This window comes from Ochotona curzoniae, unplaced genomic scaffold (assembly GCF_017591425.1).
Source record: "Ochotona curzoniae isolate NIBS_2020 unplaced genomic scaffold, NIBS_Ocur_1.0 contig_1114, whole genome shotgun sequence".
Classification (NCBI taxonomy): domain Eukaryota; kingdom Metazoa; phylum Chordata; class Mammalia; order Lagomorpha; family Ochotonidae; genus Ochotona; species Ochotona curzoniae.
In genome coordinates this window covers 15283-37869 of record NW_024464952.1, presented here as the reverse complement: position 1 = coordinate 37869, position 22587 = coordinate 15283, and the positions used below count along the sequence as shown (strand labels likewise).

At 41.7% G+C, this 22587-nt stretch overlaps 1 pseudogene; it reads right to left on the bottom strand.

The window, feature by feature from the left end:
• Positions 1-489: 489 nt before the first annotated feature.
• LOC121166857 lies at positions 490-1373 on the bottom strand (annotated as a pseudogene).
• Between the last annotated feature and the right edge of the window lie 21214 nt (positions 1374-22587).

Sequence of the window (22587 nt, the reverse complement as noted above, 5' to 3'; positions counted from 1 at the left end):
AAAATTTCTGGATATCCTGTTATGAACTTTAGAAATTTACACCAGCTACCAAAAACATTATTTCTATGTACATTTCACTTGGTTCCCTTTTTAAAAAAAAACATTTATTTTTATTGATAGAGAGGAAGATCTTTCATGCCATAAAGTGACTTCAGTGGCTGGAGATGGGCATATCCAAAGCTAGGAGTCAGGAGCTTCTTCCAGGTCTCCCATGTGGGTGTAGGGTCCCAAGGCCATCCTTAACTATTTTCTGATGCCACAAGCAGGAAGCTGGATGGGAAGAGGGGCTGAATGGATTAGAACCAACACACAAATGGGATCCTGGTTCATTCAAGGTAAGGACTTTAGCTGCTATGCTACTGCACCAGGTCCAATTCCCATTTATAAGAGAAAGACATCATTATTCTTGTATAGCACTGATATCTTGAAGGATGTAAGAAGATTTCTATTTTTTTTTTAAGTCGACAGGTCGTTATTAGAGGTTGCCAATCACTGGGAGAAGGCCATGATGCTGATGCTGGACATGGTGTCAAAGTCTATCTTTTCCATGATGTTCTTGGGCTTGATGCTCTCCTCCTGGCTGCAGATGAAGATCTGGACCGACTTGTCAGCACTCCAGCCATATTTACTCATCCACATTTTCAGCTGACTGTCATTCAGGTCCCCAAGCATCTCTGAAAGCAGGCAGCGGTCAGTGTACTGGTAAGTGATGTCCATGACGTGGCAGATGAATTTGTGGACAGAGTCTTCGAAATTGGTGATTCCTTCCAGGAGGTCCATGTTCTCTTCCAGGGCTTGCCAGAAGGCCTGGAAGCGACAGGTCTCCAGCAGGTCTCCAGGGTACAGGATCTGCCGGATTGGCCACTCTTCTTCTTTTTTCTTTTTTTTCTTTATTGATTACATTGTATTATGAGACATAGTTCTATAGGTACTGGGATTCCCCCTCCCCTAGCCCTCCTACTATGGTGGATTCCTCCACCTTGTTTTGTAACCACAGTTCAAGTTCAGTTGAGATTCCGTCATTGTAAGCATATACCAAGCATAGAGTCCAGCATCTTATTGTCCAGATAAGTTCAACATCGGCCACTCTTCTTGATGGGCCTGGTCGATCATGCACTTGCACAGGGTGAAGTCAGCATGGAAGAGTTTGGTGAGGGCCTTCAGCAGGATCTGGGCCGTGACTGTGGTCTGGAAGGGGCTGGGTTGAACTGATACAGTTTCAGCACAGCGAGATTGGCCTCTAGGCTGTAGGTGTTCTCCTTGGCCTGTGTCTCCGGGTAGCACTCCAGGGTGGCCAGGTTCTCAGGATTGTATCTTTTGATCCCCTTGAGCAACTTACTCACGTTTTCTCTCATGTGCTCAAACATCACCATGGGCTCGCTGCTTTCACCACCACCATGGCCACAGGACACAGTACTTGCAGACGCTCAATAGAGGAGGTCTCCCAAGATCGGAAGAGAAGGGAGATTTCTATTTAATGTGGCATTAGTTTATTTTGATATTTTCTTTGATTATACGTGACTAACACACATTAGTGACATTTTGTGCATGATTTGTGTTTTTGGTGGTAAAGATGGAAACAGGGACCAAGATATGTTGCTAATGAAGGCAGAACTTTGAGATGTATGTGGCAAGTGAGAACCTTGACATAATGTGTGTGGTAAGAGATTAAAGGGGGTCCAGTACCTCAGTTTGAAAGTCCTGTTGGAATAATTAAAGGACAAGTGAAATGTTGACATGAAGTTGTCTTCTACTGCCTCATGCTTGGTGGCAGGAGGTGGTGGAGTTGTGGTGTGTGTCTGCCTGTGTAGAGATAGCCCTGCTTGTGTGCATCTGCTGTGGTTGTGTGCAGCTTCAACTTGGATGAAGGATGGGCAGGAAACCTTGTCCCAGTGTCCGCCATGAGACATTCAAACTCCAGGTGGTCCATAGTGTGTGTGTATTTGTGTAGGTAGGTAGGTACTTTTAATTATTCTAAAATTTTTAATTTTTTAAAGATTTATTGTATTTTTATTGCAAAGTCAGATATACAGAGAGGGGAAGAGAAAGAGAGGAAGACATTCCATTTGATGATTCACTCCCCAAGTGACCACAATGGCTGGTTCTGCGCAGATCTGAAGCCAGGAGCCAGGAACTTCCTCCAGGTCTCCCATGCAGGTGCAGGAATCCAAGACTTTGGGCCATCCTCGACTGCTTTCCCAGGCCACAAACAGGGAGCTGAGTGGGAAGAGGAGCTGCCAGGATTAGAATCTGCACCCATATGGGATCCTGGCGCTTTCAAGGCAAGGACTTTAGCCACTAGGCCACCACACTGGCCCTAAATTTTATTTTTAATGATAGAATTTCATAGGCTCAGGGATTTCCTGTTATGCCCTCAGAATTCTTCCATTTCACTGTTTTTCTCCATATTATTAGGATAGTATATTCCTTCAGCAACAGGCGCAACCCCGTAATCCTGCTGTTTAAGTGTATCATGATATTGTAGCTGTTGAGAGTGGTCCAAGGTTTGCATCCTGTTGTCAAGCTTTATTTAACAATTTCATTAGAAGTGATTTTATGTGAGAGATGCATACTGCAATGTATCGTTTCTGCTTGTTATGCTAACAAAAATATAATATATTATATTATATTATAATACATAATATAATTTCTCTGTATGATATAATTTTTCTTATATAATTTCTCTGTATGAATATGTGTGTGGACTGATTTTGTATTTTGCATGAAAGTGGCCTTACATCAGAGAGAACATATGGTATTTCTTTTTTGGGGAGTGACTTGTTTCATTGAGCATATGGTCTCTAGCTGTGACCCTTTTGTTGCAAAAGGTAGAATTTCATTCCTTTCTTTGGTTGAGTAGTGTTCCATAGAGTAGCTTTAACACAGAATGTTTTATATATTCCTCTTTTAATTGACATGTTTTTGCTATTGTAGATTGTGTTCCAGTGCAAACAGTATTACAGGTCACATTCTCATATGCAGATTTCATTTTCTTGAATATGTTCCCAGCAGTGGGATAGCTGAGTCATAGGTAAATGATTATTAGTTTTCTTAGCAGTCTCCATATTGGCTTCATAGTGGTTGCACTAGCCAACACACTAACAGTGGAGTAGGATAGATTGTGTGAGGGGGTGCGGATATAGAGGGGAAATGGGGGCACAGGAGAGAAGGGAGGAAGAAGGGGAGAGATGGAGATGGGGAGAAGGAGAGACATGGGGAGACGGGGTGTGCAAAGCAAGGAACCTTGGCAAGGAATGGGGTATTATTGTATATGTGTTTGTGAATGTAGATTGTGTGTGTGTGAGTGTGTGTGTGTATAGTATAAAGGTATATATATTTATGTATTTGTGTGTGTGTGAATGTAGCTGTTTATATATAGGTATATATTATAAAGGTATGTATGTAATTATGTGTGTGTGAATGTAACCGTGTATGAGTTTATATAGGTGTATGTTTGTGAATTCCTGTGTTGAGATAATGGAGAAGGAGTGTGTGAGGGGGTACGGGAAAAGAGGGAGACTTTGGGGCCCAGGGAGAGGAGGGAGGAGGAAGTGGGAGAGAGAGATGGGGAAGAGAGTCAGGTGATGCTCCTGTATGACGTATGTGTCACTGAAGACGTTAGTAGTAGAAAAGAAGCACATTTTGAGGAAATGAAATAAAAATCACAAGTGTCAGCTCCCATGAGATGTAGCAGAGACAGTGTTACAAAGGATTTTAATAATGTCCACCCTCCGTTGTTTCCTGTGTTGTGTAGTGAGACAGTCAAGTGTATTCTTGACGCCAGCTTTCTGCCATTAACGTGGTTATGATGTTGTTGGCATAAGCAAGGGTAGCAAGTAAATATTCTTTTTAAAAAAAAGATGTATTTTTATTGCAAAGTCAGGTATACAGAGAAGAGGAGAGACAGAGAGAAAGATCTTCTGTCCAATGACTCACTCCCCAAGGGACTGCAATGGCCAGTACTGCGCCAATCTGAAGCCAGAAGCCAGAAGCTCTTCTGGGTCTCCAAAGTGGGTGCAGGGTCCCAAGGCTTTGGGTCATCCTCGACTGCTTTCCCAGGCCACAGGCAGGGAGCTGGATGGGAAGCAGGGCTGTCGGTATTAGAACCAGTGATCATATGGGATCCCAGCATGTTCAAAGAGAGCGCTTTAGGTGCAAAGCCACTGCGCCGGGCCCAATATTCTTTTTTTCTTTTTTAAGAATTGTTTTTATTGCAAAGTCATATATAGAGAGAGCAGAGACAGAAAAGAAGATATTTCATTGGATAATTCACTCCCCAAGTGACCACAACAGCTGGTTCTGTGCTTATACTAAGCTGGGAGTCTCTTCTGGGTCTCTCATGCAGGTGCTGGGTCCCAAGGCTTTGGGCCCTCCTCAACTGCTTTCCCAGGCCACAAGCAGGAAGCTTGATGGGAAGCAGGTACTGGGAGATTACGACAAGTATATGCTTGTTTACTTTCGTTTTTATTTTGCATTCTCCATGCAGATTGTCCTAAATTCAAGCGAACATGGGATATCTGTCCTTTTGGGATTGGCTCATTTTATTGAGCAAGAGGGTCTCCAATTCACACCATTGGTTTGCAAAGGATAATATTTCATTCTTTGAAATAGCTTCGTAGAATTGCATGGAGTAGATGTACCACAGTTTTTTGATATGCTACTCTTTAGGTGGGCATCTAGATTGTTTCCATATTTTTGCAATTGTTGACTGTGTTGCAGTGAACATAGAGGTGTACATTGCTTTCTCGTGTGTATGTATCAGTTTTTTTTTTTTTATATTTTCCCAGTAGTGGGATTGCTGCGTTATATGATAGGTTAATTTTCAGTTGCCTAAATATTATGCATATTGATTTCCAATTGCCTCTCTTTCTGTTGGTTTGAATAGTTGATGAAGAATTGTGGTCATTTCCAATTTGGAATGCATTGTAGAGTTCAACAGTGAAGCTGTCTGGACCCAGGTTTTTCTTTGCTGGGAGGGATTCAATTATTGATTTGTTCTGTGTTTCACTTACAGGTTTATTTAGGTGTTCTGTTGGCTCATGACTTAGTTTTGGCAGGTGGTAGGACTCCAGGAATGCATCCATGTATTGAAAGTCTTCTGATTTGTTAGCATATGTTTATTTGTAATAATATCTGGTTATTGTCTGAGTGGTTGAGCTATCTCTTTCATCTTTGTAATCTGTTTCCTTTTTTCTTTCATACTATTAATTCTTGTTTTCTTCTTTTTTTAAAAAAATCCGTTTAGCCAGTGGGGTGTCTATTCTGTTTATTTTCTTAAGGAACCAACTCTTTCTTTACTGGTTTTGCATATTGTTATTTTGGTCTCTGGTTTATTTGCTCTCATTTTGATTAGTTGTTCATTTTTTATGTTGAACTTGGGATTATTTTGCTTTTGTTTTTGTAGCTCCTTCAGGTGTATGCTTAGCTCATTTACCTGGTGGCTTTCTTGTGTTCTAATATAGGCACTGCTTTCGATAAAGTTGCCTCTTACCACTGCCTTGGCAGTGTCCCACAAGTTTTGGTAGATTGTGTTTGTGTTTTATTTTGTTTCAAGGAATTTTAAAATTTCCTCTGTGATTTCTTCTCTAAGACATGCCTTGTTGAGTAGTGTTTTGTTCAGCTTTCAAGGCTTTACAAATTTTCTGGGATATTTTGATTTCCTGGTCAATAGCTTTGCTTCATGGTGGTCTGAGCAAATGCATGGGATGGTTTTAGTTGCTTTTCAAAATTGCTGAGGATTATTTTGTGACTTACAATATAGTCAGTCCTGGGAAAGGTTCCATGTGCAGCTGAAAAATGTATATTCAGTGTCCATGGAATGAAAAGTTCTGTAAATGTCAATTCATCCCATTTGTTCTACTGTCTGTGTGAAATCTGTTGCTTCCTTGCTGAGTTTCTGCCTTGCCAATCTGTCTGTTGCAGTGAATGGGGTGTTAAGGTCCCGGCTACTACTGTGTTGGCTTCTATGTCTCCTGTTAGGTCTGTCAATAAATGTTTCATGTAGCTGAGTGTGTTTCTACTTGGTGTGTATATATTTATTGTTATTTCCTTTTGCTGGGTGGATTCCGTAGTTCATTATATAATGTCTCTCTTCATCTCTTTCAGTGTTTTTCACCATGAAGTGCATGTCATGTGATAGTAGGTGGGCTACACTGGTTCTTTCTTTCCTTTCTTTTGGTACGAAATATCCTTTTCCACCCTTTCACTTTCAGCTTCTTCATATCTTTGTTGATGAGCTGCATCTCTTGCAGGCAAAAGATTCCTGTGCTCTTCTCTTTGATCCATTCGGTTAATCTGTGTCTTTGTATTGATGAGTTTAAGCAACTGACATTCAAAGTTAATGTTGATAGGCTGTAATTTTGTTCTTTCGTTCTTGTTTGGGGATCTCTGTTTAACTTTGGTTTCCTCTGTGTACTTTAATAGGAGGAACTCCCCCTTTACCGTGGTTGAGTGTGGCTAGCTTCTTTTCTTTGTGGCCCCATGTGGGCTTTCATTTCCAGTCAGTGTTTGTCTATATTGTGTTTGTGGCTTCTGCATTTGTGGGTAGGGATGCTTCAGCCTCAGTCTCTGCTCTCAGTGTCTCCCTGCCCATTCCCCTCAGCCACTTTGGCAGTGTTCCTTTCTCTCTAGTCCCTTCCACATTTCATGGAGCAAATGAGTCTATGGATTGACTGGTGATATGTCTGCTAAGATCGATGCTCTGTTTGGAACGCTAGTTCTGCCAGTAGTTTCCCAACCACAGTGTTAGCAGGGACTGCTCAAACGTGCCACCAGGTGGTTCCTGCCTGAAATCTTGAGGATTTTCATGTTCCCAGCATGGGTGTGGACTGCTGGATTTTAGTGCTTGCTCAGGCAAATGTGTCTGAGCTTTCCTTGCATTTCACTCCAGGATTTGTGCATTTAATCCCGTCCCAGTCTCTTCCCCTTAGGTTTCTAGCATCTCTCTGTAGGTTGGTTCCAGTGACTCTCAGGCAGTTAAGGTATTAGAACTCTCGGTGTAATGTGGGTACTGTCTTCCTTCCCTGAGTCCCATCCTCAGCCATTCACCCTTACCAGCTCACTCCCCAGCACTGTGTCTTCCCCTCACCTGGAGTGTGATCCATCAGGTGGGCCTGTGAATTTTTACTCATCCTTACTTCCCCTCACCTGAGTGTTGTTCTGTGGCTTTTGCCTCACACTGTCACTATGTAGGGTGGAGGATTCCTGTTGAGAGTTCACCCTTGTGCTGGCTCCAAATTCCCCAGTCCTGTGTTTGTGGGGTGTGCTGCCATCCTGTGGCTCATCTGGCTCACCTTATACTTGGCCTGCTGGCTGCAAGCTTGTGCATTTTCAACAGCTGTTTTTGTGCAGCTCTGCTTCTCTCCAGTGGCCCCCAGGGAGCTTCAGTCAACCAGTCTGTTGATTTTCTGTTCCCAGCTCTGCCCTCCTGGCCGAATACGCCATCTTTACTGATTTATCTGGCTATGGTTTTGTACAAGTAAGGATCCCTGTTGTCCTTCAACAGTTCTTCATGTTAAAATCAATACAGTCAGGAGAGCGAAGATGGCCGACGTAGGTTGGTTATGCAACAAGGTGGAGGAATCCACCATGGGGGGAGGGGTATGGGAGGGGTGGGGGGGATCCCCAGCGCCTATAAAACTGTACTACATAATATAATGTAAGCAACAACAACAACAAAAAAAAAAAAAACAGAATGAAGCAAGCAGAAGAAAGAATCTCAGAATTGGAAGATATTTCCTGTCATCAGAGGGAAGCAAACAAAAAGCTGGAAGCAGAACTGGATCAGGACAAAAAAAGTATTCAAGAATTGAAAGACACTATGAAGAGGCCTAATATAAGAGTTATGGGAGTCCCAGAAGGTGCAGAAAGAGGAACTGGTTTTACAAATATATTTAATGCAATAATAAAGGAAAATTTCCCTAATCTAGATAAAGAATTGGGAAACAAGATCCAGGAGAGGCAAAGAACTCCCAACAGGCCTGATCAAAAGCGATCTTCACCAAGACACATGTTCATCAAGCTCTCTTCAATTGAACATAAAGAAAAAATCGTTAAATGTGCACGTGAAAAAATAATCAATTCACATATAAGAAGGTCAATTAAACTCACAGGGGATCTCTCACAGGAAACTCTACAGGCCAGAAGAGAATGGAGTGATGTATTCCAATTCTAAAAGAAAAAAAAAATGTTGGCCTAGGATAATGTATCTGGCAAAGTTTTCTTTTGTCTTTGAAAATAAAATTCTTCCACAGTAAAGAAGTTAACAGAATTTGCCTCTTCCAAACTTGCCCTACAAATGATACTTCAAGATGTTCTCTTGACAAAGAGGAATAGCAACAAATAAAACCAAAGGGAAATGTGAAGAACATCCCAGTAAAATGACAACAGAAGACTAAACCAATAAACAACCCATTCCTAAAATGACAGGACCAAAGTACCACCCATACATATTAACCCTGAATGTAAATGGCTTATGCTCAATCAAACGTCACAGATTAGAAGGCTGGATTAAAAAACAAAACCCATCAATTTATTGTCTAGAAGTGATACATTTCACCAACAAAAATCTGCGGAAACTCTATCGCATGAGTTTTAACAAAAACACAAAATACCAGGAAAAAGAAAAGATTGCTAAACTCATCTATGCTTTGCATCTAAGAAATCATACACCTCTGTGGCCCAGCATGGTAGCCGAGTGGTTATAGTCCTTGCCTTGCATGTACTGAGATGTCATATGTTGCCAGTTCATGTTCTGGAGGCTCTATTTCCCACCCAGCTCCCTGCTTGTGGCCTGGGAAAGCAGTAGAGGATAGCCCAAAGCATTGGAACCCTGTACCCCCATGGGAAAACAGGAAGAAGTTCCTGACTCCTGGCTTTGTATCTGCTTAGCTTTGGCCACTGCGGCCATTTAGGCACTGAACCAGTGGATGGAAGATCTTTCCCTCTTTTTCTCCTTGTCTCTGTAAATCTGCTTTTACGATGATAATAAATGTCTTTTAAAAACACAGAAATGACAGAACTCCATGATCCTGTATGAGTTTCACTAGATAAAAATAGGTTAAAACAAAGAAAATAAGAGAGCTGTAATATAAACACCATCAAATAGGGGGTGGGTGTTTGATAAGGCCACCTGGGAGGCCACATTCTGCAGCAGAATCCCTGGGTTTGGATCCAGTCCCTGTCCTCCACTCCAGCTCCCTGCTGACATGCAAACTGGGAGGCAGAAGGTGCAGGCTCAAGAGGCTGGCCCCTGCTGCACATAGGAGATCTGGACTGTGTTCTGACCTTCTGGCTTTGGCCTGAACTGGCCCTGGATATTTTGGGGATTTGAGGACTGAGACAGTAGATGGAAGATTATTCTCTGTCTCTTTCTCTCTCTCTGCTTTTCAAATAAGAAGAAAGTATTTCTAAAAAATTTCCACCTATGGCCTGGCACTGTAGCCTAACAGCTAAAGTCCTTGCCTTGCACACACCTGGATCCCATATGGGTGTTGGTTCTAATCCTGGTCGCCATTCTTCCCATGCAGCTCACTGACTGTAGCCTGGGAAAGCAGTTGATGATGGCCCAAAGCCTTGGGACCCTGTACCATGTGAGAGACCTGGAAGAGGATTCGGGCTCCTGGCTTTGGTTTGGCTCATCTCTGGCCTTTGCAGGCACTTGGGAAGTAAATCAATGCATGGAAGATCTTCCTCTCTGTCTCTCTTCCTGTCTGATATTTGACTTTTCAATAAAAGTATGAAAAAGTCTCATCTAAGTATCTCTTTAGGAGAAACATGGAATGGTAAGCCACCTTGTCATTGCTGAGCATTAACTACAGCAGGTGCTTTTGTCATGGATGGCAGTGAGCAGTTTATCTTCCCATATACTGTTCTCCCAAATGCTTCCACATCTGGGATTCGGTAAAGGCCAAAGCCAAGAACTCATTCCAAGTCTCCCACGTGAGTGCCAGAAAACCAAATACAAGATCAATCCATCACCATTTGCATGAGCAGAAAGCTCCAGTCAGGAGTGGATGAGGCTATTGAACCAGGGATCCAGTATGGAAAATGGGCTTTTTATCCATTAGTCCAAACACATAGCCTCTACAAACTTTAAAGCACTGTTGCACATTTGCTATATTTTCCTAACTATCACTTTCTGTTAGGTCATGAGAGCGCAGGTCACGTTACTTGTTGAAGGTTTCTGGCTTGCAAATGTTGGAGCTACACCATGAACCCAGGATTCTGACACCACACCGTATGAGCCATGCTCTGCTTCCTCCCAAGTACAAGCTTACTTCCATGCAACTGTCAGTGGGGAGCTGGGTAACTGCTACTTACATTTTTATCACGTCAGCTGTTCTAATTCTCTCTCTCATACTCACTCTCTGTGTTTCTTTTTTTCCCCAAGTCCTGGATGTTCCGTTGATTTTAAAAAATATAATACTCATTTACTTTTAGTTGAAAGGCTGATTTAGAGAAAGAAGAAACAGAAAGATCTTCTATCCAACAGTTCACTTCCCAAATGGCCACAATGACTGGAGCTGAGCCAATCCAAAGCCAGGAGAAATAATCTACTTCCAGGTCTCCCACGCGGGTGCAGGGTTCCAAGGCTTTGAGCGGTCCCCTACTGCTTTCCCAGGCCACAGACAGGGAGCTGGATGGGAAGTAGAGTAGCAGGGACACATATGGGTGCCCATATGGCATGCTATCCACGTGCAAGGTGAGGGGTTAGCCACTAGGTGGCGCACCAGGCTGTTTTAATTTCTAAAATTAGTTTTTAAACAATTCATTGTGATTTCCAGAGACAATCCTAACAATATAATGGTATCCATTCTCTCTCAGTTGCAATCTCCTCCTTGTATTTTGTTTGCATGATAACATTTTAATCAACATTATAGTAACTAGGCTTAATATTTCCTTGAGTTAGGATATAGAGGAAAACCACTACTCATACAAAATTTAAATAAAAGAAAATCAAAAAAGATGCTGTGCCACATACTCCTTTCTTCTCAACAGATTTGCCCCTTTGGGCAGAGGAGGGCACAGGTGAGATTCCCTGAAACAATCAATTATCTTTCTACCAGTATAACAGCCTTGCACACTGGAAGTTGTTCTGATTAAAATCACAACTTCTGATGAGGAATGAGAAGGTAAAGCAATCCTTTTTCTTTATCTCCTCTCATCACTACAGGACTAACCAGAGATGACAGCTGTTCAGCCTCATTATACAGGCTGTGGTGTGGTAAAATGGGAACAAGGGTTTGACTCATACCTACCTAATCACAAATGAACTACAAGACTCTGTTCTCTGTTCAGCCATGTTCCATGCTAAAAGGTGGATTCAATAAAAACAGACTCACAAAATTCCTGGCCATGTCTCAACAACAAAGTCGTTCAGGTCTCAGTCAAATGCCAACTTGTCAACACAGCCTTCTGGAACCACCACTCTGAAGCATCCGCAACTCTCCTCACTCATGAGCAAATGACGAATTTAATTATATTGTGTTATCTACTTGACCACCTGCCCACTTTCTGCCTTGCTGGCTACTGCACACTAAACGGATGGAGAGCTTGTCCTTGCTGGCTGCTGTAAGCCAGTTCACTCTAGCTAAAGACTTTCTGGGCAGCAGAAACACATAAACTCACTGCTACATGGTCAGGTCTGCAAATTGTTTCAAGAATCACATGTTCCCAGTGTAACAATGGTGATCTCACAATCTTGCTGATTTCACCTGGACCAGGCCCAGTCCCACAATGTTCAGGCAAAAAGAGTGGACTTGGGCCTGGCAGCGTGGCCTAGTAGCTAAAGTCCTTGCCTTGAACACCCCAGGATCCCATATGGGTGCTGGTTCTAATCCCGGCAGCTCCACTTCCCATCCAGCTCCCTGCTTGTGGCCTGGGAAAGCAGTCGAGGACGGCCCAAAGCTTGAGACCCTGCACCAGTGTGGCAGACTCGGAGGAAATTCCTGGATCCTGGCTTCGGGTCGGCATAGCATCAGCCGTTGCGGCCACTTGGGGAGTGAATCATCAGACGGAAGATCTTCCTCTCTGTCTCTCCTCCTCTCTGTATATCTAACTTTCCAATAAATAAATAAATCTTTAAAAAAAAAAGAGTGGACTCACTGGGTCAGCTACAAGGGGTCTTCAGAATATTTGTGGAAAATATACATTATCTGTTAATTCTGTCTATCCATGAATGCTGTGAAATACTCTCACACACCAACGTCAATATAAAAGGCATGGCTCTGGTTGGGGACACAAATGCAACTGTAGAGGGGGGAAGAGGGGACAGCCCAGTGGTATAATAGACTGACCCTGCACCTGTAGAGCTGCTATCCCATGTATTTGCTGGCTAATGTCCTGGTTCCTCTGCTTCCTAATTAATGTTCTGCTTAGGACCTAGGAAAACAGCAGAGAATGGCTCAACTCACTGGACCCCTGCACTGACACAACACACCAGAGAAAACATCCTGGCTACAGGCTTCAGGATCACCTCAGCTCTGGCCACTGCAGACTTTTGGGAAGTGAAGCAGTGCATGGAAGTTCTCCTTCTCCGTCTCTCCCTCTCTGTAAATTTGACTTCCAAAGTAACATAAATAAACCTTTCTTAAAAAGTTAGATGGGGCAGCACGGTGGTCTAGTAGCTAAAGTACTCGCCTTGAATGCGCCGAAATCCCACATGAGCACCGGTTCTAATCCCAGCAGCTCCACTTCCCATCCAGCTCCCTGCTTGTAGCCAGGGAAAGCACTTGAGGACAGCCCAAATCCTTGGGACTATGCACCTGTGTGGGAGACCTTGAAGAAATTCCTAGCTCCTGGCTTCAGAATAGTGAGGCATTGGCCATTGATGGTCACTTGTGAACTGAAACATCAGAAGGAAGATCATCCTCTGTGTCTCTCTTCCTCTCTATATATCTGATTTTGCAACAAAAAGGAAAAAGAAAGACTTATGGACATACACCACATGTTTTTTATCCTTTCATCTACCTTTGTGCACCTTGTTTTACTGATTATCTATGCAATTGTTTGCAGAGCTAGAATATACAGGTCTGTGGATATATGTGTAGAGAAAAATTCCATTCCCTTCACTATGTCCCCAGAGGCAGGGATTTCCTCGCAGTTTTCTATGTTGACTGTATTGATTTTATTTTTTTTTTATTTTTTTTTTATTGTTGCTTACATTATATTATGTAGTACAGTTTTATAGGCGCTGGGGATCCCCCCCACCCCTCCCATACCCCTCCCCCCATGGTGGATTCCTCCACCTTGTTGCATAACCATAGTTCAAGTTCAGTTGAGATTCATTGCTTGCAAACACATGCCTAGCATAAAGTTCAGCGTCTTATTGTCCAGATAAGTTCAGCGGCCTCTTGGGGAGACCTTCTATGGTCTGAAGATAGGTCTAACAGAGTAAAGATCCAGTCAGTTAAAAGCCCCAACAAGGCCTCAGTATCATTATACAACATTATGGAATTAATTGACATAGTATTGGGTAAACAATATGTTAAAAATAATGCAAGTTCCATTCTTCGAAACATCTGGGTTGAGACAGTATCAATGACAGGTTCAAAAAATAACAAACAACCAAACAAAAAATTACAGGTTAAATCAAGGCAAACATGTGGTATCTAATCTTTTGGGATTCGCTCATTTCCCTTAGCATTATAGTTTCCAGTTGTGCCCATTTAGCCACAAAGAACTGCATTTTGTTTTTTTTAATAGCTGAGTAGTATTCCATGGAGTAGATGAACCAAAGCTTTCTTATCCAATCTTCTGCTGATGGGCATTTCGGTTGCTTCCATGTTTTTGCAATTACTGATTGTGCTGCAATGAACATAGGGATGCATGTTGGTTTGTCGTAAAACAGGAGTTTTGGATATATTCCTAGGAGTGCTGTTGCTGGGTCATATGGTATGCAGATTTTGAGTTGTTTGAGTGTTCTCCAGACTGATTTCCATAAAGGCTGTACCAATTTGCAGCTCCACCAGCAGTGGATTAGGGTTCCCTTTTCCCCGCATCCTCGCCAGCAAGCGTCGTTGGTGTTCTTGTTTATGTGGGCCAATCTTACTGGTGTTAGGTGGTACCTCATCGATGTTTTAATTTGGATTTCCCTTATTGCTAGGGAGCTGGAACATTTTTTCATATGTTTCATATGTTTGTTTGCCATTTGGACTTGTTCCTTTGTGAAATGTTTGCCCATTTCCCGTGCCCATTTCTTGAGTGGCTTGTTTGTTTTGGTTTTTTGGTTGTTTTGAAGTTCTTTGTATATCCTGGAAATTAGCCCCCTATCGCCTATATCGTGTGCAAAGATCTTCTCCCACTCTGTGGGTTGCTTTTTTACTTTGTTGATTGTTTCCCTTGCTGTACAGAAGCTTCTTAGTTTGATGAGGTCCCATTTGTTTATTCTGTTCTCAACTGCTATTGCTTTTGGTGTCCTTCTTAGAAAGTCGGTACCTACTCCTAGGTCTTGCAGGGTATTTCCTACATTTTCTTGCAAGAGTTTGAAGGTTTCTGGATGTAGGTTTAGGTCTTTTATCCATGTAGATTGGATCTTAGTGTATGGTGATAGATGTGGGTCTATCTTTTTGTTTCTACAGGCTATCAGCCAGTTGTCCCAACAACATTTACTAAAGAGGCCTTCCCACTTGCTTAAGCTGTCATTGGTCTTTTTGTCAAAGATTAATTGGCTGTATCTGTGCGGATTCCCTTTTGGTGCTTCTATTCTATTCCATTGATCTTCCTTTCTGTCTTTGTGCCAGTACCAGGCTGTTTTGATAACCACTGCTCTATAGTATGTCCAGAGGTCCGGGATTGTGATTCCCCCTGCTAAATTCTTATTTTTCAGGATGGTTCTAGCTATTCGTGGTTTTTTGTGTTTCCAGATGAACTTTTGAATCATTGTATCCAGTTCCGTGAAGAATGTTTTGGGCAATTTGATTGGAATTGCGTTGAAAATGTATATTGCTTGTGGTAGTATAGACATTTTAATGATATTGATTTTGCCTATCCAGGAGCACGGGATGTTATTCCATCTTTTGAGGTTTTGTTCAATTTCCTTTTTAAATAGTTTGTAGTTTTCTTCGAATAGGTCTCCTACACTTTTGGTTAGATTTATTCCCAAATACTTCATACTTCTCTCTGCTATTTTGAATGGTATCCTGTTGGTTAGATCTTCTTCTATCTTGGTGTTATTTGCGTACACTATGGCTGTTGATTTTCGTTCGTTAATTTTGTACCCCGCCACTCTGCCAAACTCTCGTATAAGTTCTAGCAGTTTCTGTATTGAGTCTCCTGGTTTTTCTATGTATAGGATTATGTCATCTGCATATAGTGAAAGCTTGACTTCTTCGTTTCCTATACGTATGCCTTTGATTTCTTTTTCTTGTCTTATGGCCTCTGCAAGTACCTCTAGGACTATGTTGAATAGCAGTGGTGATAGTGGGCACCCTTGTCTTGTTCCAGATCTCAGTGGGAAGGGTTCTAGCTTTTCTCCATTCAGTATGATACTGGCGTTGGGTTTTTCATAAATTGCTTTAATTATGTTGTGGATTTTCCCGTCTATGCCTACTTTGGCTAGAGTTTTTAGCATGAAGAGGTGTTGGATTTTGTCGAAAGCTTTTTCTGCATCTATTGAAACTATTATGTGGTTCTTGTTTTGTAGTTTTTGGATATGGTTTATAACATTTATGGATTTCCGAATGTTGAACCATCCCTGCATTCCAGGGATGAATCCTACTTGATCCGGATGAATGATCTGTCTGATGATTTTTTGAATTCTATTGGCTAGGATTTTGTTGAGAATTTTAGCATCAATGTTCATCAGAGAAATAGGTCTGTAGTTTTCCTTCTCTGATGGTTCTCTATCCGGTTTTGGGATTAAGGTGATGTTGGCTTCATAGAATGAGTTTGGGAGGGTTGCTTCCTCCTCTATTGTTTTGAAGAGCTTGTAGAGGATTGGGGTTAGTTCTGTTCGGAATGTTTTGTAGAATTCTGTAGTGAAGCCGTCTGGGCCTGGGCTTTTTTTCGTTGGGAGATCCTTGATGACTGTTTCAATCTCTACCTCGGTTATGGGTTTATTTAATTCTTCAGTTGCCTCCGGACTGAGTTTTGGTAAATGGTGGGAGTCCAAGAACTTTTCTATTTCTTGGTGGTCCTCAATTTTGTGGGAGTACAGTTCTTTGTAGTAATTTCTAATTATTTTCTTAATGATTGCAGTGTCTGTTGTTATGTTGCCTTTTTCATCTTTAATGCTGTTGATTCTCACTTTCTCTTGTTTTTTTTTTGGTCAATCGGGCCAGTGGAGTGTCTATTTTGTTTATTTTCTCAAAAAACCAACTTTTTGATTTGTTGATTTTATGTATAGTTTTTTTGATTTCTATTTGGTTTATCTCCTCCCTTGTTTTGATGATTTCTTGTTTCCTATTGTGCGTGGGACTCTTCTGCTGCTGTTTTTCCAGATCCTGGAGGTGTGTGGTTAGTTCCTGTATTTGGCGTCTTTCTTGGGCCTTGACATGCGCTCCGATTGCGATGAATCTACCTCGTAGCACTGCTTTGGCGGTGTCCCACAAGTTTTGGAATGTAGTATCAGAGTTTTCATTGGTTTCCATGAATTTTTTGATCTCATCTTTAATTTCTTCTCTGACCCATTGTTCGTTTAATAGCATATTGTTCAATTTCCAAGAGTGCCTATACTTCCTGGGGAGTTTTGAGTTGTTGATTTCCAGTTTCATCCCATGGTGGTCTGAGAGGGTACATGGTATGATACTAATGTTTTGGAAGTTGTTTAGATTCGCTTTATGTCCTATCATGTGGTCGATTCTGGAGAAGGTGCCATGCACCGCTGAGAAGAATGTATAGTCTGTGGCCTTAGGATAAAAAGTTCTATATATGTCTACTAAGTCCAGTTGTTCTATTGTTTGTGTGAGCTCTGTTGTTTCTTTGTTGAGTTTTTGTTTCGTAGACCGGTCCATTGTTGTTAGAGGTGTGTTGAGATCGCCTACAAGAATTGTGCGGGTGTCTATGTCTTCCCTTAAGTCTGTAAGTAATTGCTTTACGTAACTAGGTGCATTAAGATTCGGTGCATAAACATTAATGATGGTGATTGCTTCTTGATGGATCATTCCTTTCACCAGTATAAAATGGCCTTCCCTGTCTCTTTTGATGTTAGTTAGAATGAAATCTATTTCGTCTGAAATTAGGATAGCTACCCCAGCTTTTTTTTCTCGTCTATTGGCGTGAAATATCTTTTTCCATCCCTTCACTTTCAGTTTCTTTGCATCCTTTCTGGTTAGATGCGTTTCTTGTAGGCAACAGATGGTTGGGTCTTGTTTGATGATCCATTCTATTAATCTCTGTCTTTTGATTGGTGAATTTAGACCATTTGTGTTGAGAGTTAAAATTGAGAGGTTGCAATTTTGCCCTGCCATGTGATTGTGTTGTGTGTGTGTTGTTGCCTATGTAATTGTCTTGTTTGTGTGGCCTTTAGTTTGGAGACCTTCTTATTTGCCAACTTTGTTTGTGATTTGCCTCCTTTTTGTCCGGGACTAGCGCATTTCTAAGGAGACTTTGCAGAGCTGGTTTTGTGTAGACATATTCTTCTAGTTTTTCTTTGCTATTGAAGTATCTGATTTCGTTCTCATATACAAATGAGATCTTTGCTGGGTAGATTATTTTTGGTTGACAGTTGTTTTGTTTCAGGACTTGGAAGATCTTTGTCCATTCTCTCCTTTTGAAGATTCTTGACTATGCTTTTAATTTGCTCGATTGTGTTCTTAATTTCTGATATATCAGCCTTGATTTGCTTTATTGCTGGTGTAAAATATTCCTTACATTGTTTGAACTCCTGTATGTGCTTCTCATTGTTGATCAGAAGCTTTAAAATGAGTTTTATGCATTCTGTGTCCCCATTTTCTCGATGTGTTCCTCAGTTAACACTGAGGTTGGCATAGGGTTTTGCTCCTTTGCAGGGGAGTTTTCAGTAATATTTATTGTGCCTTTGTCTCTTCTTTTGCTCTTGGTCATTGTGCTTCTGGTTGGTAGAGTCTTCTCCTTGGGGCATGTTTCTAAGCTGTGTGACCCACAGGTCTATAGTTCGATTTTACTTATTGCAGTTGGTACACAACTCTTTGCTTGCAGCCAATTGTACCACTCCCTCAAGCAAGTTCCAAGACTGAGTACCTAAGTTAGATTTCCACAAAGGACTCCACAGCCCAGCTCCTGGCTCACCAGTCTCTACCTCCTGTGATACCATGCTGAGGCTGCACCTTTGTCTCTGCAACCTTTCTCCCACTTTCTGTTGGAGCAGGTCCTAGGATTAGGGAGACACCAGGTGTCCTATATAGCTATGTTGTTGATGGTGCTGATCTTGCCAGATCTTGTTGGATGTTAGTTCTGGGTGCCACACAGGCCTATTTTGACCACTACGATGCCACGATCAGAATTATTTTCCTGTGGAATCAATGCTATCCACGGAACTCAGTGAATTCTCATGAGCTCAGCACATGCGCAGTTCACTGTTGTCCCCTGCAGTCCTATAGCTTTTGCCACACTATACAATATGGTGCCTGACATACCACTACTAGAGTTCTTAATCTGCCGGTAGTCAGGTCTAAGCCTGTCCATACCTGTCTTGGATGGAATCTGTAAGATGCCATGTTGATGCAATTCACTGAATCAGAAATGAGTTCACTCCCATCTCAGCATATGTTCAGTCCTTCCCCTTGTCTTTGCCTCTTCACCCAAATAATATACACCTGCTTATATACTATATAGGTAGCTTTAATGGTATTTGTACAATTGTATGTGTATGTGTTTGTGAATGTAGGCATGTATGTTTTTTCAAAGGTCTATAATTATGTATATACTTAGGTAAGCAGGTGCTTAGGCATGTGGAAGTGGGAAAGAGAAAAGAGAAAGGGGAGAGACAAGAGAGGGCGGAGGTGGGGATGCAGACAGGTAGGTAACCAGGACAAGCATTGGGGGTATTTGTGCATCTGTGTGTGAATATGAATGTATATATGTATGTTTATGAATATCATAATGGCTTAGATTGTATTATTTATGTATGTGTAAGCATTACATATATGCATGTATATTGATATCATAAAGGTGTATGATAGGTATGAATGTAGGCATTATGGCTTTATTGAGTTTTGAATTCACAAGTGGACTCTATTGTCTGAATTCCCAGTGTTGAGAGGTTTTCCCAGTTCCTGGTGTTACTAAGTTTCTGCTTTCATTACAGTTAGGTACAGAAGATAGTTTGTGTGGTTTTAAATCACTTCAGTTTATCAGTTTGTTTCATGATCCAGGGAGTGGTCTGTGTTGGTGAATGGTTCTTTTGAACTTGAAATGAGTGTGTTCTGCTGTTGTTGAATTAGTTTCAGTTACTGGTTGGAATGTTTGAGTTCTTCAGCGTCTGCTAATTGTATGCTGTTAGTCTTATTATTGGTTTTTGGACAAGAAGAATTAAAGACTCTATTGCAATTATAAATCTATGTATTCCTCCTCTGTTCTCTCAGTATATACATATATATAATGTTTGTATATATAAACATTATATATAAATACAGGAATATATAAATAAATATCTATAAATCTATATATGGAAAGACATTATATGATGTCTTTCATGCAGGTGGTCTGTTGTCAGGAAAAGATGTATTCAGGGTTTTTCTCTTCATGGTGAATTTGCCCTTTCTTTGTTGTGTAAAGTTCATCTTTTATTCTAGCAAATTAATTTGCTCTGCAATGTGCTTTTTCTGATATGAATATAGACACTTGGTTGTTGTTTCAAAAGACTTTGCTTGCCATGTCTTTTTTTTTTTTTAATTTGCCTACAGCGTTCAATTTGAAGTGACTTTCATGGAGAGCTCTAATTGTAGGATGTGTTGTTTTGCAGTAAAATATGTGTTTTGCATGGTGTGTTCCATCTATTGTGATTCATTTTCAGTTCAATCTAAACTGAACAATTTATTATCTGGATGTTTCTTAGAGACTCACCTAACACACAGCAAGACACTCATGAGCACTAGGATGGTATTGTGTATTTAGTGGAAAGACAGATATAGCTCAATTCTCAGGCTCCCATAGATTACACTTTTAGATTAACATCCTAGTTGAGCAGTGAGTCATCAGGTGTGTGCATCTCTGGTGGGCCTACAGTGCTTGTGAGTTTCCTTTTGTCAGCATTGAGATAGCCAGTGTGTTCTGAGGATGCTGTGCTGACAGACTGAGCACAGGTCAGCCTGGGGCATGTGGGTGGATGGGGATTGCTTAGTTTGCTCAGGGCCCAAGGTTCTTGAGAAATAGCTGAAAGTGAGGTCTAGCATTGAGGTATTTACTATAGAGGTGAAAGTTGAATTCTGAGTCTTGTGATTCACGTTGCTTAGGGCCAAGAGCCGTTTATGCCTCTAAGTTAATTTAATGAGTTCCTTTAAGTCAGGATTGCCAGTAGTTCAGAGACAGAGGGCAAGGGTGCTAAGGAAGAAAGAGTATGAGTCGAGTCAGTCTCCATCAGAGGCATTAGGATTGGGGACTCAGTTTCAGTTTTACTTTCTTCTGGTTTCATTTCTCCATTCCACCCTATCTGGATTATGTTATGTCAGTTGAACAATTTTTCGTATGCCACATTGCGTATGCATTTCTTGGGATCTTCTTGGGATGCTTTTTAGTTGACTTCTGTCAGGAAGAATTCCCCAAGTTCATGACAGTTCAATTCTTTCTGTTTCCTCCTTTTACTTGCTTTGCTATTTGCACTTATGCTATTTCAGGTAAGCATGTAAGTTATTGCGTTGGAGCTCTGTATCTCTAGACACAGTGGTACAATTCCTTCTTGCTGTCCTGCAGTGAGGGACTTTTCAAGACTAAGGGTCACATAGGCATAAGGAAAGAGAGTCTGAAACAGGATGTGATTGATATGCTTGCAAGCCGGGGTGTCAGTCAGTGGACAACTTGTGTTTCTAACTGACGACTAGTGAACAGCTTATGCTGAAAAAAACAGCAACAAAAAACAAAACAAAACAAAAAAACACCGCACCACCACTCTTTTGATCCATTAGTTTAGGGGGTTCCTACACTCATTTGTTCCCATTTCAACTCTTCAATATTTTGCCCTGAGTTCTTGAAAGCTTTCTCAGAAAATTTCAGCTGGTTATGGTTTCATTTTTTTCTGTGATTTATTATTATTGTTTCTTTTTTGTTGTTGTCTTGTTTTGCAGTGTGCTTGCATAGGCTCTAGGGTTTCCTATCCCCCTTCCCAAGACCTCTTCCCTCACTGATTTCCCCCATTTTAATGCAGTAGTATAATCTATCATAAAGAGGCACATGACCATCATTCTGATACTTAAATTATAACCTCACATCGCAGGTATGGACAATGGCAGAGAGTCCAGGATCTTATTGTCAGATCATATTTAGCAGTTTTGCACAGAATTCATCTTTGGTTTGGAAGTAGAGATGCATACTACATTGCATCTTCACAACTGGTTAGGATAGTTTCTATTACACAGTTACCATACTTTCCCTTAAATGAGAAGCTGTAAATCAAAATCACCAACAGGAACAGTAAGAAAAGACTTAGAATGACATCAAGTTAAATAACATGCCACTGAACAGCCAGTATGTCACTGAAGAAATGGAAAAGAAAATCAAAAGCCTTCCTGAGGAAGGCGATGCTCTTGTATGACCTGTGTGTCACTGAAGACGTTAGTAGTAGAAAAGAAGCACATTTTGAGGAAATGAAATAAAAAACACAAGTGTCAGATCCCATGAGATGTAGCCACATGGAGGGGCCAAGCTGCGGCTGGACAAGCTAGGCCCAGCAGCAGTATTCTCTCCAACTGTACATCAGTGGGTCAGGTGCATGCTAAGGCGATATTTCCAGGTGAATGCACCATAGGACAAGATTTCCTGCCAGGACCCCGATGGATCCTGGAGCACAGTGGTCCTTGGCCCAGGCTGGATCATGTATCCCCACAGAAACCCTAGTGAGAATGAGTTGCAGTAGCTGGCTTGGAGAGCCAGGACTAGAGCCTGGGTCAGGGCCAGTTTGGGGCAGTCTGGCAGACATGAGGCTGGGGCCAAGAGGTCATGTTGGAGCTGAAGAGGCAGTATCCGTGGTACCGATATCCCTAGACTCAGTTCCTCAGAGCTTGTTGCTGGTGGCTGACATGGATGTGAGAAATGGGACCAGGAATGGGATCAGGGTGCAGGGAGATTGGGAGCCCCCAAGCCCCATGTGCCCAGGAAAGCTTTGCATGGGCAGTGGCCTATGCTCCAGGGGGAGAGGGAAGGCCTACAGGAGACAGGAAGGTGAAACTGATGACTTAACAGGTCTCATGTAGAGTATTTCTAAATGGCAACAGGGTTATTTTACCCATGGTGTATCCTGTAGCAGGTCCAGCATATAAGACTGCAGTAGGCCTGTGGGAATTGGTGGGCAGCATCTGCTGACCTTCCCTTGTTTTGTTCCTTTAGCTACTGCAGTGTCTACAGGAATTCTCCCAACGGACCATACCTGGGACATGTGAAATCAAGAGACTAGTGGAAGCACTGATCTGGGAAGCCAAAGCCACAGCCTGCTGCCTGCATGATGTCTACACTGCC